At 50.8% G+C, this 26,785-nt stretch overlaps 1 protein-coding gene across 3 annotated transcripts in view; it reads left to right on the forward strand.

Annotated features, from left to right (window-relative positions):
* The first annotated feature begins 3,378 nt into the window (after nt 1–3,378).
* ASAP1 (ArfGAP with SH3 domain, ankyrin repeat and PH domain 1) overlaps nt 3,379–26,785 on the forward strand; it is a 338,316-nt gene continuing 314,909 nt past the window's right edge. For 2 of the 3 annotated variants that reach the window (XM_058668479.1, XM_058668481.1), the window contains exon 1: nt 3,483–3,628. The gene's annotated coding sequence lies outside the window, so the exon portion shown is untranslated. Of the gene's footprint in view, nt 3,629–26,785 lie in introns of all 3 variants that reach the window. The other variant, XM_058668482.1, reaches the window with a different exon arrangement.

Here is a 26,785-nt window from a genome sequence, read left to right on the forward strand (position 1 = left end):
AAAAGTTCCTGGGTTCTAGCTTTGGACTGGCCCATTTCTGGCTATTGCAGCCATTTAAGGAGTAAACCAGCAGATGGAAGATTCTCTCTCTGTGTTTTGCCTTCCAAGTAAAAATAAATAAATCTTTTTTAAAAAAGCAATTTCTTCCTTTAACCTCTAGTTTTCCTTCTGCTTCTCTTCCTACTCCTCACATTCCCATTTAGCAAAATCAGTTGCACCCTGCACCAATCACTCTAACTTCCAGAACATCAGCACAAAACTCTGAGACTCCAACACTCCTCTCTTCACTAGGTCCTTGGACTTGGGCAAGGTGCTCAATGTCTGGTGCTTCGGTTTACTCAACTGTAATGCTTTGCTCTCGTGTCTACAAGGATGCTGTTGACCCTCAGAGAGCTACCCAAGTGCATCATGGCATGGAGGGATCCCAGGCCAATAGCTGTGAATTAGGGAGTGAATGCTGTTTTACGTAGCTTTCCGTAGACACAAACCTGGCAACCCAAGCTATGTGCAGTTAACTTATTTGGGAGGCAACACCAGGAGAAACAAATGAGAGCATGAGAAGCTGAGGTGGGGAGAGGAGAAGGGTCAAAGATTGAGTTAGTGAGGGCTGCTGCCGGGGCCAGCTGGACTCTGTCCCATGGGAAGCGACTGTGCTGGGATCACTTTGGAAGTTTTATCCTTTACTCAAGAGGAGAGTGAGGCATTTCTTCACTGATCGGCTGTTACTGGGTGACGTTAGGCTCCTGTGAACCTCTAGGCCTCGCAAGATCTAACAGATCTCACCTCTTTCTTATAACGCGGTTCAAGATGGCCTATTTCTTGGAAGTTTTCCACCATCACCCCAGTGCTGTGTGGATCCTGTAACATTTATCTGCATCCTAAATGGAGCATTTTATTTCTTATTTGAGAGGGAGAAAGAGAGCAAGCGAGCTGGGTTCACACTCCAAATGTCCACAGCAGCTGGAGCTGGGCCAAAGCAGAAGCTGGAAGAGGGAAACTCAACCCTGGTTTCGCCTAAGGGCAGTAAGAATTAGTTACCTGAGCTATCACCACTGCCTCCCATGGTCTGCACTGGTAGGAAGCTGGAATGAGAAATCAGAGCTGGAAATCAAGGCCAGGCACACAGATGGCTTTGCCTATGAACTGAACACTGGCACCTTTCATGTTCTTTTTCATGTTTGCAGAAACATGTCCCAGGCACAGGGCCAGCACGTTCAGATGCCTCAAAGGCCATGTGCCTGAGAGTGTGTCATGGGTGAAGGTGGGCTGTCTTTCCTCCTTTCCCTCCAACCCAGAGTTCACCATCTGCTGGTGGAGAGCACTGATCTTCTGGTAGATAATGTGATAAGTGAGGTCTATCAGGGAACAGACATACTGGGGAGGCACCAGGGAGGCAGTAATTAACTGGGACTGTTCCAATGAGACCACAGTTCCTTGTCTTAATTACTTACAGGTCTAACTTTCTGGAACCATTAATAGAGGCATCTGGTGCTTCTTCCATTTCACTGGACAATCCCACTGTGTCTCCACTGAAGGGAGAGACCATGGGGTCGAGGGGCGGAATGCATACCCCTGCTGTGGGTGGGGCGCCAAACCTACAACTTAGCCTTGGTTGGTTCAGCCATATGGAGGGTCTCCGATGGGCCAGCACTGCCCTTGATACTGGGATACAGGAGTGAATGAGACTGGGATACAGGAGTGAATGGAGCCTGCTGGAATGCAGCTTATCCAGGGGGTGGGGTGGGGCAGGGCTGGGTTGGGGTGATGAGTAAGCAACCAACTAAATGGGCTAAGTTAAATAATAGCAAAGGCTGTGAAGCAATAGGTGACATGCGGGGAGAGGTGCAGCTTCCAGAACCATGCCTCTCCAGTGGGTGGGAAAACCCCCTGCCAGGAGCCTGCTTCCTCCCAGGGGTACCTGGAGGTACCCAGGAGGTGTCCAGAAGGCACCTGTCTGCAATGGTCACTGAGGGATGCAGGCACAGTAGCTGGAATGGGCCTGGGGCAAAGCCCTGGACCCCCAAGTGTCCAGCTCGAAGCTGGTCCTAGCTGTGTAGAAAAGATACAGATCTCGGTCTCCGACTGAGATCTGTTCGTACCTGCGGAGAGAGGGGCTGGGCCCCAACTCTCAGTTCCTGCAGGCTCATTTCTGGCTTCTGTTTTCACTCACAGGCTTGTTCCCTCTTCCAAGTCCTCACTGGGTTGCAAAGGAATCTGAAACACTTCACAGCAAAACCACCCATCTGCACCCCCTAGGTAGGGCACCTCTGTGGGCCACACTGCCCTCAGAAGCCACACTGAATCACTCCCACTAGCCAGCCACTCTGTCTGCCCAGAGGCCAACTTGGGTTGGTCCAAAACTTCTGAAGAGGGTCCCGACTTTCCAACACTTTCTTCCCCAGCTCCATGTCACAATTCCCCAGGTTCAGAGCAAAGACCTGGTGTGCGAGGTTTGCGGAGTTCCTGACTTCCCCAGAAAGGGAGTTCATCACGCCTATTGAGCTTTTCCTCTGCAGACAGCAGTTGTTGACATCCTGCAAAGACAAAGAATCGATGATTAGGAGGGAAAAGAAGTTGTAAGTAAGCTGGCACAAATCAGCCAAATACACATCCAGCTAAAACCCTCCTTTCTCTGGAAAGAAATCGTAAGGGTAGCAGGCTACATGCTTGCTTTCCAAATCAACCCGTTTTCATGTGAGGCCACTGCAGCTCAGAGAAGTGATCAAGGTGACAGAAGGTATGTGGGGGGGGGGGGGCGGGGGGAGGCAGAGGCCAGCTGTATCCCCAGCCATATAACCCATCGATGCCATCCACCCTCTTACCAGCGTATCCTGACCCGGTCCTGCCCTTCTGCACTGGGCAAAATGAAGACATGAGCAGAGACGTAGCAGTGAATCGTGACGGCGAGGTTAACTCATTTCTTGAATCAAAACCGGAATGGGCCAGGATGATGCCGGTCCCAAATCCCCGCAGCACCACAGCAAGACCGAGGTCGGCTCCCCTTTCCCAGTCTCGCAAAGGAACCTCCCAAGGCCAAGGTTTTCCGAGGGAAAAAACTGCACCCCTTGCACTGCCAGGCGAGGACTAGGCAGGACGCGTGGGGCGGTGGGGTGGAGCGAAGGACCCGGGCGCTGGACTCCCGACGCCGTGGAGCCGGTGAGCCTGTGGTCCCCGCTCGTCGCGCCCCCTCTGCCTGCGTGCTGGCGGGCCAAGGGTTAAGTGAGGCGGGAGCCCCCGGCGGCGGAGCGGCTGGGGCCGGGAATGCTTAGTCAGGATTCCGATTTCCTGTCGAAGTGTTTGGATTTCCTGAAACCCGCGCCCTCGGCAGCCGCGCGGGATCGTGCGAGCCGCTCGCGCCGCCGCCTCCTCCCCCTCGCACATGGTCGCCCGCCCCTTCCTGCGCCGCGCTCGGCTCCCGCGCCTCTCCTCGCCGCCGCCGCCGCGGGCGGCCTCTCTGCGCTCGGGCAGCCCGGCCCGCGCCTCCCGCCCCGCCGGCCGAGCGCCGCTTCCGACCCCAGAGCCGCGAGCGCCCGGCCGACGGCTGCCGGGGCGCGGGCGTGTGCGTCGCCGCCGGGGAGCGGGCGCCGAGCCCGCGATGGAATAATGCCCAGCCACCCGCCCGGTCCCGGTGAGTGGCGGGCGCCCGGGCGGGCTTGGCGGGGCCGGGCGGGTGGTGGCCCGTGGTCGCTGGAGCCCGCGCGCAGCGGAGCCGGGCCGAGGCGCCGGGTGGGCTCGGGGCTCCTCTTCCCGGGCGCCGGCCGGGGGTCTGGGGAAGTGTGCGGGGTTCGCGGCTGCGCTCTGCAGGGCCGCCGAGGCCGCCCCGGGAGCTCCGCGTCCCCGGCTCCGGAGAGGGGGAGTCCCGTCCCCGCAGAGGCGCCGCGGTGGGGGTCGGGGGCGGCTCCGGGGGGCTGGGCGCTCCCCTCCCGGTGCGAGGCCGGGGCTGCGCGCCCGGAGTCCCCGACCCCTCCATGGGGGCCCCCTCCGGCTCGGAGGCGGGGGAGCTGCCGCCCCCCGGCATTGTCTCTCCCGCGCGGTCGGGAAAGTTCCCCGCCGTCCCCGGCTCCCGCCTGGACACGAAGCTGCCTGGCAGGCCTCAGACCACTTGTTCCAAGCCAGGCAAACGAAAGGAAAGGAGTTGGAAATGTCCCCCTCGGGGCTTGGAGTTTCCTCGCGGGAAGTGGCTTGCGTTTTCCGCTTGCACCATTTGGGGACCTGCTGCGTTTTAAGAGCAGCAAGAAGTTTAAAAGAAAAAATGAAACTCGCGGCGTCTGGGTTTCTGCGATTTAATCCGTCCCTAATGCTTTTATGGAGCACGCCCAAAGCAGTTTACCTGGATAATTTATTTTTTCCACTAGCTCAGGGAGACGGATGGTCACCCCTAACTTGACCTCAGCCTTGCCTCCTCAGACAAGGAACGCTGGCTTCTCTTACTGGCTCACCATCCCTGCAACCAGGTTGTTTTGGCACAGTTGATCCTGGAGTGATCCGGATTGCTGAGTAATGTTTTGGAGTTCTAACCGCGTTTTTAGAACGGTTCTATTTCTGTTGCCACCTTCACCTCCCAGCCCATCACATTTGGCTATTTGAGAGCTGCTGCATGGCAGAACCTCAGGAAGGCTCCAGTTAGCACTCTGTGATCATCCAAAAAACAGTTTGGAAAGAAAAGCAACTTGGAGACCAACTCCCCTTGTTCAGCAGATGAGAGCCAGGGAGCGAAGCTAACTTGCCCAAGGTCATGGTCACGTGCCAGTAGGTGGCAAGGCCCAGAGTAGTTTCTCAGTGTTCCAACCCAACAACCTGCCCTCCCAGCCGTGCCTCTGTCAGGTTAAGGTCTGAGGCAGAGGGCAGGTGTGAAAAGAGGCGTGTCCCTGGCGCCCTCACCCCTGTGGTGCCTGGTTTGTTCCCTCTTACCGGTTTCTGCTATTTTGTGAGACACCCCTTATCTCAAACCCCTTATCTTGTGGTACAGAATTACCCCGCAGAATGTGCCTGATGCACAATGACTTCTCCAGCGCGTTCTTCTGTGAAGAAGGGAGGCATCTTGGCGTGTAATGAATCCTACGATGTTCTCCAGGCTCCCTGTTCAGCCCTTCTTTCTCGGGAGCTCAGTGGCCCATCTATTTCAATTTTCCTGAGAGATCTGAATGGCTGGCTTTTCATTTTTTTGGGGAGGTGAGCATGTTGGAGAGGAAGGAATTTCTTTTTTTTGCAAGCTTGCCATTTGGTAAAAGGAATTGAAATTCACTACATCTCTCCAGTGCTTACAGTCACCCTGAGCCAGATATTCACACTGTAAGTTTTGCAGGAGCCCGGATGAATGTGTGTATTCAGATGAAGCCGTGCTGTGGCAGGCGGCACCTCCCGGCTGGCTCCTCCCCCTGGGCCCAGGTGGAAGGAAGGGAACTGGGAGGGCTGGGACTGTCTCCAGCATCCTCCCGATCAAGTGTAACACTGTTTGAATGTGTCTTCCCACTGTCTTTTGCTCCTCCTCGTTCTGGCCCCTGCGCCGGGTCTGGCATGGCCCTGAGAGTGAATGACCCTCATCTAGATGTAGTGACAGCCACAGCTGGAATTTATTGTGTTTGCTCTATGGAGAGGGAGCCCCTCGGGGAGGCTTGTCCAGGAAGGACAGTCCTTCTCAGATCTAGTCACTCTTCCTTGTGTCCAGTAAACATTTGCTAAGTGGCTCCCTAGAGGAAGTGCCAGGCAAGATGGATCTGGAGCTTGCAGTCCACCGCAGGAGGCAGTCCACACGCAGTGGGTGGTATTTACTGTCAGGGAAGACAGGCCAGGCACTGAAGCAGCAGCTCTGCTCTTTTCCCCAGGAGAAGCCCATTTTGAGATTGCAGAGTGAAAAAGAGAGTGTCAGGCGGGAAGGATGGGGAGGAGGGGAGTGCAGGCCAAGGGACTGCAACGTGCAAAGTCACTGATGCACTGTAGAGCTGGATGTGTTCCAGGGAGTGAGGGACATCAGGGACTTAGAAGGTGAGGAGGCCGTGGCGAGGCTCAGAGCCCCAGGGCCTGGCCAGTTGCAGCGCGTGGTGGGCAGATTCTCATACCATTTGCAAGGAGAGTAGTGCTGAGTGAAGGCAGCAGTGGGAGTTCAGTGGAATTTTGAGAGATCGTTTTGTCTTATGAAGGCTGAATTAAAAGGGTGGGACTAAGAGTGGCAGCATGGCCACCTGGCTCGGAGACCATTGCACTAGTGGTGTAAAGGTGATGGCGGCCTGACTCGGGTGGTAGTGAGGAGAGCAAGAGAAGTGAGTGAGTCCTAGCTGGATCTTGGAGCTGGACCAATGGCGTTGCATGATGAACTGCATGAGTGTGAGGCAGGGGTAAGGAAGGAGGAAGACTGTAGGAGGAATATGTTCATGGAGAAAATCAAGTTCAGCATGGGCCACGCTAGGTTTGCGTGTCTAGGAGGTAGCGGGATGGAGGCTCAGGCGGGCAGGAGGGTGTGGGATGCTGGCTCAGTATGTTGTTTCAGCTAGAGGCTGAGATGCCCCCATCCCAGTGCTCACTGGCACATGCCCTGCCGAGTTTTTCCTCTGAGTGTGTGCACATGTTCTCCTACTTGGAATGCTCTTGCTTTCTTGCTCCCCACCTGTTGCTCATGTTTTAAATGCACCTGTATCTCTATCTCTTCGAACATGCGTCTTGCTGCTTTCCCTCCTGAGAGGTCCCTGTGTTCACCGCCATCAGTATTCAGCTGAATAGGCCCTTTAAAAACCATCTAACACATCTGTGTGCATGGATTTCCAGATGCTTTGCAGCAAAATAAATATTTTAGTTCCATTTCCCAAGAACCTTTGGAGGGACCCTCATAAAAAATTTGGTGTGGGCACTACACATAGTAAAGACCCTAAGTGAGTGTATATAAAGGTTAGCTATAGGGGCTGGTGTGGTGGCATAGCAGGCTAAGCCTCTGTCCATGGCACTGGCATGCCATGTGGTGCTGGTTTGTGTCCTGGATGCTCCAGTTCCGAACCGGCTCTCTGCTCATGTTCTGGGAAAGCAGTCGAGGCTGGCTCAAGTACCTCGACCTCTACTATTTATGTGGAAGCTCCTGGCTGCAGGCTTGGACTGGTCCTGCTCCCACTGTTATTGCCATTTGAGGAGTGAACCAGTGTTTAGAAGATCTCTCTATGTTTCTCTTCGTAATTCTGCCTTTCAATTAAAAAAAAATCTTTTAAGAATAAGTTAGTTGTTGGTTGGAGGGGTGGGTATATAAGGTAAAAAACCACACCATATTAGGGTAAGTATAGTAAAAGTGTTATTAGTTTCCTATTACTACAGTAGCAAATAGCCTGAACAATACAATTTTGATGTCTTACATCCCTGGGGCTCCGAAATGGATCCCTGACCTAAACCCCAGGTGAGGGCAGGGCTGCATTCCTTCTGGAAGGTCTAGAGCTTGTTTGCATCTGTTCCAGCTGCTGGAAACCACCTGCATTCCTTGGTTTGTGCTCTCCTTCATCCCCCTGCTTCTTCAAAGCAAGAGGTGTTGGTCTCTGCCTTGCTGTGCACCCATCTCTGTTTCTCCCTTCTGGCTTTTCTTTCAAAGGACCCTTCAAGTGATTGGATTGGGCCACCTTTGTAATAAAGACTTCTTCTGCTATTTGCTTTCCACGTGGCTATAATAGCCATGAATGGGCCAGGTCCAAGCCAGGAGACCATTTGGGTCTCTCCACGGGTGGAAGGGGCCCACGTCCTGGAACCATCTGCTGCTGCTTTCCCAGCTGCATTAGCAGGAAGCTGGATTGAATGTGGAGCAACTGCTACTACTGCTTCGTTATGAGATGCTGTGTCTCAAGCTGTGGCTTAGCCTGTTGTACTGCAACACGGGTCCCCTGTGTCCCTGTTTAAGATGCCATCTGCAATCTGAATTGTCCACTGCTCTGTAACCTAGAATATTCTTAGATCCAGAGGATTAAGATGGAGGCATCTTTAGGGGGCTTGTTGGGGAGGGTGGTGACAGGGGAACTCTGGGAGGAGGCCCCTTCCCCAGCAGGAGAGGAGAGACAAGGGCATCTCTCCTCCTCAGGCAGTAGTAAGGGTGGGTGAGGGCTCAAACTCCTCCCAAATAGATATTTGTTCTTTTCAGGGTACTCATGTCTTGCTGAGAGGTCTGTATTGGGCCTGGATTTCTGTGAGAAGTTGGCGTTGAAGGTGAATTTCACTGTGAGTTCACACTGTGGCTCCAGTGTTCACCTTCAACCCAGGGGCCCTGGGTCCCCTTCCTCTGCCTCGGGAATGCATTGCATTCTCTAGCTCCTGTGCGAGACCTGGGCCCCCTTCCACTCTCTGGGAGGGACAGGCATTGGAGGAGGCTGGTTCTCTTCTGATGGGAAGTTTGTTCCTGGATCATTTCTTCACACCACTTGGATTCCGGACTTGTGCCTTTTGTGCAGGTTAAATCTTGCGGTGTCGAGCCACACTGCTGTCCTGACCCACCGGCCCTGGTCTCAAAGCAGGCTGTTGGGATAGAAGAGGACAGGGAAGAGCTGTGGTGTTCCAGACAGCAGATCCCTCTGATTGATTGGGGAATTAGAACTGGAGGATTTGGCCTGCTGGTGGCTCATGGGAGGGTAGTCCCATCCCACTTTTGGAACGCCAGGGAAATGCATCACGGTAAGTACTGTAGCCACGTAGCTCTCTGGGTGTGTAAGGGGGGAGGTTAATTAAGACCACATTGCTAAAGTTCCTCAGTTATTTAGAGAAAATGGGCTCCTGGCCCAGATACTCCTGGGAAACAGACCATTTCCAAGACCTCAGGCAGTTTGGAGAGCCACGTTTGTGCTCCCGGCCACCCGGTGGGCTGCTGTGCAGAGTGGAGGGCCTGTTTGCTGTCTGCGACTGCCTTGCCAGCCAATTCTGTTCGAGTCCTTGGGAAATGCCACGAAGTAAGCTCATCTTATAGTATTTTTGGCGTTTCCTCTTCCTCCGCCGCCCTTAGTCAGGAAGTACAAAGGTGCACAGAGTTAGAAAAACAGAACAGCAAGCACGCATGCCCTCCCTGGACGTGGAGGGATCCCAGCTGTGAGGCTAGGTGGGGACGGAAGTGCTGTCAGTACTTCCCTCTGAGGCTGCAGTTGCAGACACGCAAGGGGCATGGAGCATCTGTGGACAGGACAGGAAGAAGCGCGTCGGCACCACGCCTGCTTGGGCTTCGGGGAATGCTTGCATTTCCTTCTCCAAAGCTCACCATGAATTTTGCTGGTCAAGGCTCCGCCTTTGTAAAACTCTTCCTGGAATACTACTGTGTGCTTATCATGCGGTTTTAATTCTCTTTTTGGGTAGAATTGTGAAAAAGTTCTCAACCCTTCCTTTTCTGCCATTCATGATCTTGGTGGATGCAGATATCCCAAAGAACAGGTAGTGGCTGGAGGAACCCGAATTCAGCCTTTTTATTCTATGAGAGGAGTCTTCAGAAAGTTCATAGAAAATATTTCATAGGAAAAACTATGCATAGATTTCATTTTTTTTTTTGGTCCCGAAATAAATTTATCTTTAAAAAAATTATTTTCGAGGCAGAGAACGAGACACAGAGATAGTTCTCCTATGTACAATAACCAGGGCGGAGTCAAGCTAAAGCCAGGAACCCAGAACGCAACCTAGGGCTCCCACATGGGTGGTAGCAACCCAAGTACTTGAGCCATCGTCTACTACATCCTGTAGTGTGCGTTAGCAGGAAGCTGGACTCAAACTAGAGCTGTAAATCAAACCTAGGTGCTCCTGTATGGGACGTGGGCATTTTAACTGCTAGGTCAGTGTCCATCCCTGAGCTTAAAATTTGATTTCAATTGCTACAGACTGGCCGTACTGAATTAACCAAGAGACCATAGAAGAAGTACTCAGCACAAGGATGCGCTAAATGGTAATCATTACAGTAGCTGTTTCCAGGGAAGTGTGTTTGCCATGTGCCTGCCCTGCCTGTGAAATGGAGCATCTGGAAGAGGGTGGGGATGGAGCTGTTTGTGACTCCTCTCATCCCCTTAGGCTTGACTCACTATCCAGCGAAAGATGGGGACTGAGCTGGGAAGCTGAGTCAGGTGCATTGCCTTAAGTTGTTTAGCTGTGTGAACGTTTTTTTGAATTTCCTCAATGCCTTTACATTTTTTCTTCTTTTGCTTCTTTTTCAGGCCAGCCTGATTTTTAAATTGTTGGCACCTGTTCTTTCATTAGGGTTTCTTCTCCATATTTTATATCATTGTTCATGAGTTTTTATTTCTTTATCACTTGAGAGAGAAGTGGAGAGCTCTTCTCTCCCAGTTGTCTCTGCAAAGGCTGACAGCATCGTCTGGCTGGGACCCCAGACTGGGAGCCTGGAGTCCAATCTTGGTTTTCCATATGGGTGGGGGGAGCCTAACTTTGATTGTTTGAGCCATCATGGGCGTCTCCCGGGGTCTGTGTCAGCAGGAAACTGGAATCAGGCGTGCAGCTAGAACTTGAACTCGGGTACTCTCAGAAGGAGTTGGGCATCCCAACAGGCTCCTTGAGCTGTAGGCCAAAGGCACGACCCAGTATCTGTTTCAAGTGTATCTATGTTCTCTTTCAAAGATTCCTACTGTGTTCATTCAGAAAGAGTCCGTTCTCACAGTGGGGGTGGCTTCTGGTTCGGGGGAGGGGCATCTCTATAGAGCAGTTTCATACTTCAGGAATGGGGAAATCTCTGGGGTTCCTGGGTCCTGGATAAGTTCTACGGAAGCTTCTGGAGCTTCTTTATGTTGGAGCCCCAGACCAGTCGTGTGTGTTGGGCTCTCTGATCACATCTGGAAGTGTGAGAGTTTGCCCAGGAGGCTTTGCCTGATGGCTGACACATGTCTGTTTCTGCTGGGAGGAATAGGTGAGGTCATCTTTCCAGAGGAGACTTTTATCCGTGTGTGGGTCTTGCTTTGTAAAAGAACCCTAGTTCCCTTTTGGTTCTGGTAGTGGGAACTAGCCACCTTGGAAAATGTAGCCTTTTTCAGACCAGGAAAAGAAAGAACATGTATAAACATGTAAAAATTGCCGTTTTGGAAGAGGACTAGGAATGTGTATCGGGAGATTAGCAACAAAGAGATTGGGCTCAGACCAGCAGGTCCTGACTGAGCACGCCCTGTGTCCACCTGCTGCAGGTGCAGGAGGGGTGGCTGGCCAGAGCCTTCTTCTTTCTTGTAACTTCGGTGTTTAGTACTGATAAGACAGTGTATGTTAGGAAGGAAGGAAGACAGAAAGGAGGGAGGGGGAAGCAAATTTCTGTGACCGAGGAAGAGAAGTTACCATGCAAAAGATGCTTGACAGTGCAAAATTGCACAGAATTGAGACTCAAGAGTCCTGAGTTCTAGTGCCAAACTGACAGACCAGTTGGTTTTGTGGCCCTGCCTGGCAGCGCTTAGCCGTAGTTCTGACCTGAATAAAAGGAGTGGCAGCTCCTATTCTGACTCTGTCCTACAGGGTACAGTGAGATCATGAGTGTGGGTAAGTGGCAGTCTGGGAGAGGTTGGGCCTTTCTTGTCTCCCAGGCAGGCGGAGTGTCTCTTCTAGGAGAGCCTTGCATTGGAGACACCCTGTACCTTGCTTGCTATGCACTGTGGGCCCCAGGCTTTCAGTGGCAGGACTACGAGCATTTCAGAGCCTCCACGCTTGTTCACGTTATAGGCCTTGCCTTGATGTGTGGTCAGTAGTTGGCCATTGGGAAGTGGAGCTGGCTGCTCTCTCGTGTGATGTTCTTTGCCCTGGAGATTCCCCCGGGGCCCCCGCAGGAAGGGCCAAGTACTCCCTGAGCCACTGAGGTCCCCTGTGGGATGTGGAATGAATGTGGTTCGCTGTCTTTGTGGTCTTTGACCTGCTGTTCTCTGGGTTGCTGCTCGGCACTGTGGTTCTCACGGTCTCCCTGGTGGCAGTGCTTAGGCTAGGTCATGGTCGTTGCTGAAGGTCTTTAGGCCAGGTCGTTTGTTCTTGCTGAAGGTGACTTGGTGGGTAGAGGACGTGATACAGTGGGAGAATCATTGCACTTGGATTCATTAACTAGTGTTTATTGCACATTAATTCATATTAACCCTGGCCCATCTACTTTCCTTCCATGAGCACATTTAATTCTCTGATTAACCCTAAGAAGTAGGTGCTAGGTTTAGCCGCATTTGCTACGTGGGGAGACTGAGAAACACAGAGCTTACCTAATTTCCTTGGGATCATATAGCTAATAGTGGCAAGGTTTTCAGCAAGGAGATCTGTGCCCACTCCTACCCTGGCAATATGGCCTCTAAAGACTTGACTTTGCATTCTCTGCCTTGATTCCCTGATGTGGTCCTGGTGGGGAAACCTGCCTTTAGTGGGTCAGTTTCCCCTTCTAATTGTGAAAAATCTCCATCTTTAAAAAGACCTGTCAGATAAATCAAGACACCAGCAAAGTGGCTGAGCAAGTGTTTGGCCACTAATTGAACTAAGCACAAGACGGCTGGTCCCAGAATCTCTGAGTTCTCCTGTGTATGGTCAATAGGGAGAGCCAATGGGAAAAAACATGGTTAATTTCAAGCATTTCCCTTGCGTAGATATCCTGGACAGTTCCAGCTATCTACCACATACTCCGGATCCTGTGAGTAAGAAGTCCAGACCCTGTGCTGGGGTAGTTTATCTTTGAGCAGAAGAGAAAGGTGCGTAAGGGAGTAAAACCCATGCTGGGTTTGCAAGACCCCACTCAGTGTTCAGGGAGGGAGCCATCCCCTGCCCTGTGGGATCAGAGCCAGCTCTGTCAGGAGGCTGCCGTCTGAGCTGCTGTCCCAGGATGGGCAGGGTTTTCCTAAGCTGGGAAAGTGGACATGAGCACTCAAGCCTGGAAAGACCTGGCTCTCAGTTCCTTCAGCAAGAATGGGCTAGCAGCTTTGTAGGAGGTGGGGTGAGACTCTCGGTTAAAAACACACCGAGGACTTGCAGGGTCTCTGGAATTCTGGCTGTCCCTGCTACCCTCCTGTCCCCAGGGCAGTCCAGCTCCCGAAGTGGAAGGCAAACGGAGTGTTGTTTCTAGGCCTTCCCGAAATTGCCTCTCGCGGGTTTCCCCTCCTTGGACAGTTACTTCCTCAGATCTAAAATAGCCCGGCAGCCGGCTGGAGGTGTGGGATATTTGCAGACTGCTCTTGGCTTAACAGGGACTCACGGGTGGTGTGGGAGTGACAGGGTGGAGGCGACACTGCCGTTGTTTCCCGGCATGCTTTGCCTCCTTCCTTGCTGACCTAAGTCGGCTGTGTGGGGGTTCTGGGGGAAGCCACTCTTGGTCCTGGGGTAAGTCACTGTCCTGTGTCTTTGACAGGAGATTGATTCGGGGCCAGGCATGTAGCACAGCGCTGGCTGGTGTGATATGAAGGGAAATGGGTGGGAGGGGAGACGGATTTCTCTGTATCCCAAAAAGGAGACGGTTACAGAGAAAATAGTCCCTCTCCTGCTGTGGAATGCAAAGGGGCTGGCATGCGATGCCTGCACCTGTGGCAGCCAACCTGGGACCATGAAGAGCCTGGTATAGGCAGCGCTTGGTAACGGCGTCGGAGGAAAGATGGAAGGACCGAGTCTCTGAACATCCTGCCTTTGGACTTCTGAGTTGGATTTCTTCTGGGAACAGAAAAAGGAGAATCTTGAATGCTGCTCAGTGGACTGTCCACCTCACATGCACCTAGAATGGTTCTGGGTCTACTATATTCTCCCCCACCCAGACTGTGCCTTTACCCACCACCCTGTCTGAAATTATTCCACAAGTGTGTAAATCTGCACCTTCATGGTCAGGCTATTTCTTGCTCTTAAGTTACCCCTTCCATGCCTTGACTTATAAAAAAAATCCATTTTAATCTTTATTTTTAAGGTTTATTGGAAAGGCAGACAAAGCCAGATCTTCCGCCCACGGATTCCCTCCCCAAATGTCCACAACAGCTGGGTAAGGCTGGGCCAGGCCAAGCCTGTAGTGTAAAACTCAGTCTGTGTTTCCCATGTGGATGGCAAAGACCCAAGAGCCATCATCACATTAGCTATCACCTATTGCCTTCTTGAGTGTGCATTAGTAAGAAGCTGGATTGGAAACAGGACCAGGACTCAAACCCAGGGATTCCTATGGGATGTGGACGTCCCAGACAGTGTCTCACTGCTGTATTAATCTCTGTCCCAACTCTGTCTTGAAAGTATGGCTGAGATGTACCTTGACTGTGAAGCCTTTCCTGATCATTCCAACCACATTTAATTATCTTTTTGCTAGAGGACCTACATCCTGATTCTGTGTCATTGCTTGCTGGTGCCTGCCGTGTGCCAGCTATTGTGTTGCACACTGGCATCATCTTTGGTGTTGTGGAGTCCCTGTTTTGAATGCAGACAGACACGGCCCAATTATGATGAGCCAATGTGCTTTCGGTTGTCACACAAGAATGTATAGTATTCTAGGGTACTTATGAAGGGGGCTTGCCCCGCCTTACAGAGGTGGTTGGAGTGGACTTCGCTGTGGATATGTTGCTTGGACTGAATATTAATTAATGAATAGGAATCAGCTGGGAAGGAGCAAGAAGGAAGGAAGGAAGGGGAATTATTGGTGTGGGGACCTACTACCCACGCGAAAGTGTGGATGAGGCCAGCAACACAGAGTGTGTGGGGAAGCCGAGTGACTCAGTGTGGTTGTGACCTGGTGGCTGCGGTGGAACGTGATGAGGCTGAAGCTAGCTCCCAAAGTGTGGACTTTGGAAGTCACCGAGGAACCATCAGAGTTGAGGATACATAGGGGAGAGATGTGCCATTTGGAAGATGATCCTGGTGACTGCTTTGGGCTGAGTGGGTTGGGTGGCTGAGGGCACAGCCTGGAAGCAGGAAAACCAGTTGGGATGAGCTGGTAGGAGGCTGTGAGGAAAGGTGAGCGGGCAGCAAGGTTGCCGACTTAGGGAGTGCTTGCTCACCGGAGGGTGGGGAGCCACTGCACTGAGCTTGCCTGCTCATTGGCAAATCTGTGTCGCATCTGAGCCTTGGATGATTGTTGGCCACTGGCTTCTACCAGTCCCTGTGGAATGCTTTCAGTTCCTGGCTTTGGCAGAAACAGTGGGGAAGAAACAAGCCTGTGTTTTCTGTGGTCTCCTCCCACGGCTGCAAGTCTTGGGTTCCTGTTTAAGTGGAACAGAAAGTAGAGCTATGACATGGCTTTCCCGGGGTCCTTGCTTCCTAGTGCAAGCCTCCAGAAGAGATGACTTTCTTAATACTCACTGCTCACTCCTTTCCTGTTTGCTCTGCTCCAAACTAAGCCAGCCTGACTCAGCTTTTTCCTAACATCTCCTCTCTGAGCCCCTGCCCCCTGCCTGATCCAGCTTCCTGCTAATGCAGCTGGGAAAACAGCAGGTAATGGTCCAAGTCCCTGAGCCCTGCCACCCACAAGGGGGACCTGGATGGAATTTCAGGTTCCTGGTTTCGACCTGGACCAGCCCTGGCTGTTGGCAGACATTTGGAGAGTGAACTGATGGATTTCAGATTTCATTTTGCTCCAACATAAACACAGAATTGAAATTCCATCTTCCACTACCTTTGTGAAGTTGCCTTGTACACACTCATGCAAACTTAGACACACACAAGCACGCCCACATAATTATATCCACTTCTTATGTACATGAACATACAGTATGGACTGCTCTGCATCTTGGTGGCGCCTTAGTTCTCACCAGGCAAAATACTCATCCTTCAGTAGACCAGATGCTTAATTCATGCCTGCTGAATAATTTCTTTCATTCCTTTCTAACTTAGAACTTGACAGTCTCACTTTGTTAACTTGAGAAGCACTGATTCTGTCTGTAAGGACCAGGAGCAGGGCCAAGGGGTGAGGGTAGGGAGCGCTGGTGTTTGCCGGGAGTTGATATAGATGTGGAAATGAAAGCCAGGCATCCTGCCTCTAAAGCCGGGGCACTTTTCTGTTTTATTTGAGAGACAAGGTGAGAGATGGGCTACAGAGAGAGCGCTTATGTGCTGATTGGTTCCCTGACTGCCTGCAGTGGTCCCAGCCCTGCTGCAGCCAGAAGTCAGGGCCTAGTCTTGAACTCCTACCTGGGTGGCAAGAACTTAAATCACGTGTGCCATCACTGTGCTCTCCAGGTTCCTCATCATCAGGAAGCCGGATTGGGAGGCAGAACTGGGAATCATTGCCAAGTACTCTGCTATGGGATGTGGCTGTTTTACCTGCTACTCAAGATGCTCACCACCAACACCCTTTTTTGTAGTTTTTTTCCGCTTCTTGTACACTTGTCCTTGACTACCCTGTAACTTCTGATGTAGTCAGGAGTCTTATTGGAGCCTGTTGCCTGGATCTGTCATCCTGAAAAGGAGTAGGGGAACACTTCAAGCAACTGTGATGGAGAAAAACAAGTTCAGAAGCTTTCCTGGGCAGGGCTGCCTGAATTTGAAGAATGTTATACTTCAGTGTTTCTGAAAGAATCTTAATGGACATAACACGTGTGTGTCCCTTTGTGGAACATGTTGGGAGTCAGTTGGGGTAAGTTGAGTTCAGCGATGATATTTTAAACTTCCCATTTGAGGAGAGTAAGGGTGTTAAGCGTTTGCAGATGGTAATCCTGCTGGCCTGCAGAGGTTAGTCACATCATCAGAAACAGCTTTGCTGGCGAACACAGTTGGACATGAGTTTGGATCCAGGACTTAGGTGTGAGTCGTAACTCCGCCCTTTCCTGGATGCTTGCTCACCTTGGGCCTGTTCCAAACCTCCAAGCTGTGGCTGAATTAGCATGGAAAATCTGTAACTTGTACCTCTCAGGGGTGTGCTGAGACCTGTGTGAGCGGGTGGGTGCAGAGGAGTGAGAAAGTGTCTGGTGTGCAGGATCCCAGAGAAGTAGAAATGTGGGCTGCCTGAGGATGTGCTCATTGTTATGCAAAGGCTTGTGTCTCTCCCTCATTCTGCCACCAAAGGCATCCTGCAGGCTCAAGCCCAGAACTTCAGATGGTGACCTTATTTAGAAATAAGCTATTTACAGAGGTAATCACATTCAAATGAGGATGGGCCCAATTCAGAGGAGTGTGTGATGTACTTAGCAGAGGGGCAGTGTGGACCTAGAGACAAACTGCCCTAGAATGAAAGCAAGGTGAAGAAAGCAAGGTGAGAGAAGAAGGCTTGGAATAATTGCAGGATTGCCAGCAACCACTGCCAGCTGGGAGAAGGTGAGGAAGGGTCAGAGAGCTGCTCTGTGTCTTCATTTCAGAATTCTGTCTCTAGAACAGGGAGGAAATACATTTTTTGTTGCGTGAAGCTATCCAGTGTTGGGTACATTATTATGGCAGATCTAGTGGACTAATGTGATGGTGATAATGGTGATGACGATGATGATAGTCCTGGGGGACTAATGCAATGATGATGATGATGATAGATTAGTAAATGGTGATTATGAGGAGCAGGAGAAAGAAGAAGATAGAGATGGTGGTGATGAGGCACAGGCAGTATTCATTCAGCCAGCAGAGTTCCTTCCAGACACACCTCTCTGGTGGTACTTACTGAGAGCTTCTCTAGTTTTGTCCTAGGAGTAGGAGATTGGATGTTAACCTGCCCACTTGCCAGGGTCAGGTGATGACTGAAGGAAGGGTCCTTTGGGAGGTGAAGGGGCAGACACCTGCTGGGTGATTCTTCTAAAGGGAGATCTCCAAAGTGCTCTGAGTCAGCGTGTGGACAGATGTCTGCACCATGGCTCAGGTTTACAGGAGTCCTTAGTGTGATGCTCAGGAGCATATCACAACGCCTAGGTTCAGACCCTGCATATGACGCTGATGTGTCAGTGAGCAGCCGGTGATTCCTGTGCCAGGAGCACATTTGGAGCTCTCCTGAGTCTCCCAGGGTCCCTTGTTTATTTGTATCTCACATGGAGGACCACTGTCTCTTTGGTTGATGCCTCAGTCCCAACACTGGGATGTAGGGTGCTAGGATGCCATTCTGGTCTCGGCCACCTGCCAGGTGCTCAGGAAGCATTCCTGTCAAGGAAGGAAGGGAGGGATGCACCCTGGCCCTTCCCTCACCTGCTGAGAGGACTTCATTCCAGCCAGTGTCAGTTCCCATCCCAGCAGGTCACGGAAGATGACCTGCTGTAATGGCCGGCGCCTGCATGGGTGGCACTGGGCGCTCTGAAGGGAAGAATGAGCAGGGAGACGCCTGCTGCTTGACTCCGCTGACTGAAGGGCCCTTGGAAAGTGGAGGGCTCTTGCAGGCTTGTCTACATGGCTGAGGCGTGTGGGTAACTGCGTCACAGGGTGGGGGACTTGTCTGCCAGAGTCTGGAATGGCCGGAGTCCGGAGCTGAGGCAGTGTGTTCTGCACTTCTGGCTGGCTTGATGCTGCTGTATGGGTGGGGGCACAGGACTGTGCCCCACCCTCATCTCCCTGCCACCTTAGCTTGTAAATATTGATTTTTTTTTTTAACCTCAAGGCTTTTTACAATTTCTTTGTTATTAGCTTTAACTTATACCTTTGATAATATCTATTAAGATACAATTCACATCCCATGCAGTTCCCCATTTAAATTGGAATGCGTTGAGGGGGCTGTGTTTGGTCATATCCCAGTACCTGGGTTCTAGCCTGGCTCTGGCTGCAGCTTCCTGCTGGGGCAGAGTCTGGGAAACAGCCATGGGGTCAGGAGCCCAGGTCAGGCCTCAAGTCCAGGCACACTAATGTGGGACAAAGGAGTCTTTTCTTCTTCTTTTTTAAAGATGTTCATATTTTTTCTATTAATTAAAGTTTGTTTTAAATTTTAATTCACTTTAAACAGATTCTGTATGCTTTGTAGATGCACATCTTTTAAAACAATTATTTATTTATTTATTTTTATTTGAAAGGCAGAGTTACAGAGAGAGAAGATGAGAGACAGATCTTTCATCTGGTGTTTCGGCCCAAATGCCTGACACGGCTGGAACTAGGCTGATCTGAAGCCAGCAGCCAGGAGCTTCCTCTGGGTTTCCTATATGGAGCAGGGCTCAAGGACTTGGGCCATTCCCTGCTGCTTTCTCAGGCCATTAGCAGGGAGCTGAGTGGAAGTGGAGTGGCCTGGGTGCAAACTGGAGCCCATGTGGAATGCTGGTGCCACAGGTGGAGCTTAGGGTAGGCCCCAGCACAGGTGTCTTAACCACAGTCTTAACTTACTACACTAACTTCTGCCCCGACTTACTTTGTAATTCTGTTTTTCTGCAAATTTTCTGAAATCCCCATTGTTTTACCAAATTACCCTCCAAAGGGTTTACCACCTTCTATTTCAAAAAGCAATCTTTTGAGTGTACACATTTCTTCCAACCCATGCTAGGCCCAAGCATTGTGAAACATGTTAATCCTTGTGTAGCTAGAGAAAAATGTGGTTTTTATTTGGTAAAATGACTGGGGAATGAACTAATGCACCCATGGATAATTCAGTGCACAGGTGTCCCATGCTGTGTTGAATGAGAAGGTGTATCAGGAATGTAACAGCAATAGCTGCAGTAACATCCTGGCCAGGTTAAATGGCTCCGAGACAGTGATGGGAAAGTTCGGAGGATTTCTGGCTCAGCAGGTGACTGCCCTGCTTGTGGTGGTACACACACTCAGGTCTCTGCTGCGTTCTGTGGCTGGGCCTGTTATTCCCTGTATCTTTGTCCTAGTCTGGCTGAGAGGAGAAAGAAGAGGCTCGCCCACTTCTTACAGCCTTGACCTGAAGACAAACCACTTGCCCTGGTCTACCTTCTGTTACTTTAGCTAAATACCACAGAGTGGATAACTTATAAGGAAGAAGAATTTATTTCCTGCAACTGTGGAGGCTGGGAAGTTCAAGGGTGGACTACATCTGGTGAGCACCTTCTTAGGGTTAGTGACCCTGAGCACAGTCCCAAGGCAGTGCTGGGCATCCCACGGTGAGATGGCAAGCTGCCAAGAGCTGCTGTCAGATCCAAACCACTTCCTTCACAATCCATTAACTCATTAATCCGTGAATGGATTGATACATTCCTGAGAGCAGAAACCTCCTGACCCAGTCCCTTCCCAGGTCCCATCTCTCATACATGATGTTGGGATTGAGACCCGAACACAAGGTGTTTGGGGGACACAGTCATACTGTGGCAGCATGCAGCAGTCCTGCCCTCCATCCTGCCTGGAATTCTGACACACCAGCACAATGAGCTGCAAGGGAGCCTGAGAAGGGACAGTCTGGCTGTGTGTCCGGCACAGTTTTAGTAAGCAGCATATTGGTGAGTGAATTTCCACACTCTGTCCTGTGATGTGGCTCAGTGATTAAGTGTTTGACTTGCAGAAGCAAAACTGATAATGTGGTATTTGTGACTGAGGTCATAATTTGCCCACCCCTGATCTAGAGTTTGAAATTGCCTCCCAACTAGAGACACTGTGATTCTGTTTATTGTTTATCATTCTCCATTGTCTAAGTGCTGTTGCTGGAGGAAGTGGGATAGAAAGCAGAGGACAAAGCAGACTTGAACTCTGTGCTATGCTAATTACTGAGCCCTGTGTTTATGCTTTATAATGATGATAATGGTAGCCAAAACACTTGATGGGTGCCAAGGGCTTTATGTTGAATCCTCACTTATAATTATCTCTATTTTATAGATGAGTAAACTGAGTCTCAGAGATATAATTTGCCTGAGGTCACACAGCGAGGGGCAGAACAGAGATTTGAGCCTGCTTACATAAGTGCCATAGTGTGCGTTCCTCATTTGAACCAATCCCACCAGGTAGGTTGTTTTGGATGTTAACCTTGAAAGTGCCACCTCACTCCATTCTTTTGATAGGCCATCCCAGGCCTCCTTAGGCAACCTGAGCTGGTCAGTTGTTACTGGCCCTGCTTTATGAATAAGCAGACTGACTTGGAGACACCCAGAAACTTGCTGGAGGTCACCAAGCTGGCAAGTGCTTGGGTGGACTTGTTGATTAGGAAGCTTCTGGCTACAAGGAAACCCAGGGAATTTGCACTGAGTGCAGAACTGCAGCTGCTCCTCCCTGCCCCTATATCCAGTTTGTTGTCCCTGCAGGAAACACACAGCACTCTTGAAATAGGATAACACCAAGGGAATTTCACAACAGGATTTTTAACATTGAGGTAAAAGTGATATAAAATGAACCATTCTCAATCCCAGGAGTACAAGTCCATAACACCTAACACATTCACGATATTTTGCAACTGTCTGCAAGACTTGTTCATCACCCCAAAAGGTGACCAGGAAATGATCACTCTCCAGTGCGTGGTACCCATCTATTTCCCCTCTCTCTCTGGTTCTGTCTATTCTGAGATAGGAGCATATAATAGGCATTATTTGTATCTGCCTTGCACTTGGCACATGGCTCAGCATGGAAGTTTAGGGGCTTAGCCATGTTGGAGCAAAGCTAAGGGATTCCTCTCTGAATACAGTGTGATTTGTGGATCCATTGATCAGTTGGTGGGCAATCTGGCTATGGTGATTCAGTGACTCGGCTGCTTCGAGCATTTATTTACACAGTTCCTATTCATTGGAATGTGTTTTTGGTTCTTCTGGGGTATATACCTTGGGCGTAACAGACCTTCAGGTAACTCTGTATAACTTTTGGAGGAGCAACCAAGCTTTTCCGAAGCAGGCAGCACATTGGATATTCCCAGCAGCCACGTGCAAGGGTTTCCGTTTCACAACATGCCTGCCAGGACTTGTTCTTTGCCATCCTCTTTGACTGGCTGAGCTGGTGGGTGTGCAGTCTCTGGGGTTTTCATTTGGCTTCCCCCATGAGTAATGCTCTAGAGCATCTTCTCCTGTGCCTGTGAACCACATTAAGAGATCTTTGAGAAGGCGTGGGCAGGTGGAGGGAAGCCCCAGGCTAGTGCAGCACTCAGGGCCACAGCCAGGCTCCTGGGTCATGCCCAGCCACTGAGCAGGTGGGGAGGAACAGCTTTTGGAAGCTGGAGACAGCCCCTGCTTCATGAGGGGCCTGATCAGACCTGAGGTTGGGTTGAGGCCAGCGGCCATTCCAAGAGTAGAGATTGGATCCGCAGTCTTTCTCTCCTTTCATGTCTTGGCAGGTGACTCCCTGTTGCTTGAAACCGTCCTGTAGCCCATGGGGAAGGGAGCCCCTGCATTAGTCCCTGAGGCTGGTGTGGGGTGCGGCTCAGGGTGAAGAGTAGGACCAGTAGTATGTGCCTGGCACAATGGGATTCTGACTTCACATCTGGGAGCGCTGGGCTTCACTTTCTTGTGATTATTTGGGCCTGTCCTTTAGATGTTGGTCTCTTTCCGAGACTGGTAATGACCCCAGCTACAGACCTGGGGAGCTTCACATCCTAATTCTCACATCATTGTTGCACACCTTTCCCATAGACTACAGAGAAAGCTTTCCTTGATACCTTAACCATCTGTCACCTAGCTGCATTCTGGGTCATGTGCCTCTCCTATGCTCAGATACGGCAGGTGTGTGGGATGCTTCTGAGCCAGTCTGATCTATATCTGGGAACCTCAGAAACTTGTTCTTCATGGGAGGGATGAGGAAAGAGGGGTGCTTGGCAGAAAATTCACAGGATTGCTTCCCTGGCGATTTCTCTCTCTCTCTCTCTCTCTCTCTCTCTCTCTCTCTCTCTCTCTGTGTGTGTGTGTGTGTGTGTGTGTGTGTGTCTGTTTGGCCAAAGACCTGGCACATTAGCAGGGAGCTGGATCAACAGTGGAGCAGCTGGAACTTGAACTGATACTCCAATATGGGATGGTGGCAACTTAGCTCTCTGTGCCATTAATGTTGGCTGCAAGGCCAGGAGTTTTCCACCCTGCCACCCACTGTGCAGGATGTTAGTGTGCCCTAGAAGCCTTTCTGTCCTGTTACAGGGCATCATGTTGGTTGCAGCCGGCTGGGCAGCTCGTTGTCCCTGGTTCTACCAGCTTCTCAGATCTCTTCCAAGGGCCTCCTGGCCTCTGCCCCCTTCCTCTGGTCTCCATCGTGAAAGGAATGACTGGGGGCTTCTTTCATATCAAGAATTTTGGGGAGTAAGACCCACCATCAGAGCCACAGAGGACTGAGTTCAACCATGAGTTCAGAAAAGGAGCCTTTTGTAGGTTTTGCCACAAAAAGAAAGCATGAAAAAAAAAAAGCCCACTTCTTGTCTAATCCTGTTTACTGAAATGCCTAGTGTAGGCACCCCTCTGGGAAGTCTTGTGTTTTGGTGGTGATGGGAGGACAGAGGAGGTAGAATGGGAGTGACTTGGTGGGTGCAGAGTTTCATTTGGGAGTGATGAAAATGTCCTAAAGCCGTGGTGATACACACAAAACTCTGAATTGTGCCAATACCCAAGGAATTGTGAGCCTGAACTTGCTGAATGTTGTGTTATGGCAATTGTATCCTGATGCCATTGCAGACAAAAAGAAAAAAAAATACAGCAAATCCTGGTTTTATGCACTTGCCTCTGTCTCCTTCCCTAGTTTCCTGGGCATGGCTACCCCTCCCCCTCTTGTCTGTGTGGATACTGCATTGCCGACTCAACCTTCAGCCCGACTCAGCACATGGACTGTACCCATGCAGTCAGCTGAGAGTTCCTGCCTAGCACAGAGAACGCTCAAAGCTGGACATGAAGAGGTGTCTTGAGACTTTCCAGTGTCAGTGGCAGAGAGGTCTTCCTTCAGTGGGTTTTGACAAAAGGGTTTGTATGGCAGCCTGCAAGCCAGTGCCTGCCCCAGGAAAGCAGCACCAGCACCTCCTCCAGGCTCCAGCAGTCCTGGAGTTCCATCCCTTTCTAGACTGGTCAGTTTGGTCAGCCCATGCCTCTCCCACTGTTTTGTTTCTTAGGCTGATACTTTTTTTGCTGGCTGTCTCTGAGATGGGTTCAGGTGTGGCTTCTGCAAATTGAGCCCTCTGGCTGGCACCATGAAGATGATTCCCTTCCCTGTCACAGTCCCTGTTCTCTGTGGGGCTCGCTCTTTCCTTCTGCACCACTTGGTTGTGTCAGTGCAAGCCAAGAAAACGGTTTCCACAGAGGAAACAGCCCGGCGCTAGAATGTCGCAACCCAGCACATGAAGTCCTGTGTCAGGGCCCTCGGAAGGGCATCTGGGAACCGCCCCGCATCTCCTCCGTGGGCTCATGGGGAATGGGCCCTGTTTCTGCTGTATGTGTGTTGCACTTCTGTGCGTGTGTGTCTGTGTGTGTTGTACTTGGACATGTCTGTGTGCATGGATATGTGTGTCTGGGGAGTTGTGTGCCTGTGTCTGTGTGCAGAGTGTGTGCTCCCACAGCTGTGACTTGTTTCTGATACTGCATTCCCCTCCCTTATTGTTTCTCTGATTTGAACTGTATTTTGGCTCATTCGGGTCATGGTCTCTTGAGATTCTTGTTTAACAGAGAAAGGGAAGGGGCCCCATCAGCTCAGGCCAGCCTGACACCAACATGGGAGGGCTCAGTTGCTACTTGTGCTTTATCTCTGGGCTCCCAGAAAAATTCTGGTGGCTGAGGCACGTGGCATTAGGATTCTCCCTTTACCACTGTGGTGCCCCAGGCTGCCAGCAGCCAGTGGACTTTCTGCCAGTGGCAGCCGAAGCCCGGACCTGGGGCTCCAACTGTGGCAGCTTTGGGACCCTTGGATCACCCCAGACTACTTTCTTCAAGTCCTTTATTGTCCAGGGCAGATCAAGTGGGGAAGTTGGGGAGCTGGGACTAATGTCTTGGGGAACTTTGGTTCCCAGCCATCCCATTGAGTGATGCGTGGTCACTGGAGTTGCCACGCTAGGGCCTGTCAGGGAAGTTCTGGGCACATGTGGTGGTCACTTGGTGCCTGAGCATTGGGCTCTGATGGGAAATGAAAGCAAGCCTGGAAAATCTTGACATGAGGGTGTTTGGGAGGTGCTCATTCCATCACCAGCATGTCCTTGGCTGGCGCTGTGCCCACTGCAGGGTCTTTGCAGAGCCAGATGGACTGGAGCATGGGTTGGCTGCTCTGCCTGCCTGGGTGACTTTTCTCGAGTCTTTCATTCAGGTGGCACTGTGGCACTGGTGACCTGTCTTCCCACAGAGGCGATGATGAGGGATGTAGGATCCAGCCACTGGTGGGGCAACTGTCTCCAACCTTAGCATCCTGCCCAAGGGTCGCCAACTTGCTGCCCTGAGAGACAAGCAGCTGCTCAGAAACTGTTTAGGCGTCTGACTCTGGGCAAACTTAATTTTGTGCAAATTGATCCTCCCCTGTGGACAGACAGTGACATTCCTAAGAAACAAAGATGAACTTCAGGAAAGAAAGCTGAAGATGAAAGTCATCTCGCATTGACATGGCATCCTCATTTTGACAACTCATGTAGAAGTTTTTTGTTTTTGTTTTTAAAAATATGTATTTATTTGGAAGGCAGGTGACAAGGAAAGACAAGACATCTTTCATCCACTTGCTCACTCCTCAGATGACTGTAACATCCAGGTTTGGCCCTGGCTGAAGCCAGGAGCCAGAAATTCCATGTGAGTCTCACCTGTGGTTGGCAGGGACCCAAATACGTGGACCGTCTCTTACTGCCTTTCCAGGCGCATTAGCTGGAAACACAATCAGAAGCTGTGCTGTGGATTGGTGCTCTGGTAAGGGATGCTGGCATACCAAGTGCTGTGCCACGACACTGGCCCCTCATGGAGAAGTTTTCCCAATATCCTTGCTTTTCAATCTAATTCTGAAAATATGTTCTATCTATAGGTATTTATGTAAACAAGTTTTTTTAAGAAGTTATGCATTTATTTTATTTGAAAGGCAGGCAGAGAGTTACTTACTGGTTCTCTCACCACCCACAATAGCCAGGCTAGCTTGGCCAAAATCAAGAGCTGGGAACTTACTGTGTGTCTTTTAAATGGGAGTCAGGGACCCAACCTCTTGGGCTGTCACCTGGTGCTTCCTAGGAGCACCCATCAATACAGAGCAGGGATCAGGAGTGTAGCCAGAATGCAAACTCGGGAGCTCTGATGATCTGGGAAGCTGGTATCCTAAAGCGGTATCTTAACCGCCGTACGAAATGCCCACCCTGGTCACAAGGTTTTAGATGGAAGCCTAGTCAGTGGCAGGAAGAAACATGGGTTTCTCACCTGTCAGTTTGGGAGATACCATCATTGTGTCCCAGAGGTGGCAGAAGCTCAGCAGAAGATTATCCATAGAAGAGGCTTCTTTGGCTGTGACTTTGAACTTACCGCGGTGTCCACTTGGAGTTCCTCCTGCTGCCTTAACTGTCTGAAATCCTGCTTTTCATCCTGCACACGGGGTGCTGCTGACACCTACCCCGTTCAGCTGTGCTTCATTCAAGTCTCTGCCTTTTTCTCTGCTGTATAGCAACTTGTGTTTGTGCAGGTACCTGGCTTTTGCCTTTGAACACAGGTCAGTGTCCAAGTTGGATTGACATCCAGTAGGCATCTCTTCTCTTACAGGAATGAATGAAGGAGCAAAGAATCTGAGTGTCATCAAATACGTGCTGCTTATTTTGATACTGTCATGGGCACTCTCTGGATGCTGTCATCTGTGGGACTCACAAGTGAGATCCTGATATATCTTTGCTGACCAGAAGTGCGTGTGTGCAGGGCTCCCCAGCCTCAGTTTTCTGAGCTGTACACAGGGGGTGCAGTTAGGCACTGAGACCCCGTGCAGGTGCAGGTGGGCTCTGTGGGTTCCTTGGGAGAGCTGTAGGAGCTGTAGGAGGTGAGTTAGCCTCACTTATCTAAGGACTGCTCTGGGCTTTCGCTGATTTGTGAGCATTTTGTGGATATTCAAGTACTTGCTGGCTTTTATATCTGAAATGCCTTGGATTTTAAGATGTGTTCTTGATACCGTAACTGCACTGGAGGAGACCACAAGAGCTCTCTTCCTCATTCAATGT

The sequence above is a fragment of the Ochotona princeps genome, chromosome 9 (genome assembly GCF_030435755.1).
Source record: "Ochotona princeps isolate mOchPri1 chromosome 9, mOchPri1.hap1, whole genome shotgun sequence".
NCBI lineage: Eukaryota > Metazoa > Chordata > Mammalia > Lagomorpha > Ochotonidae > Ochotona > Ochotona princeps.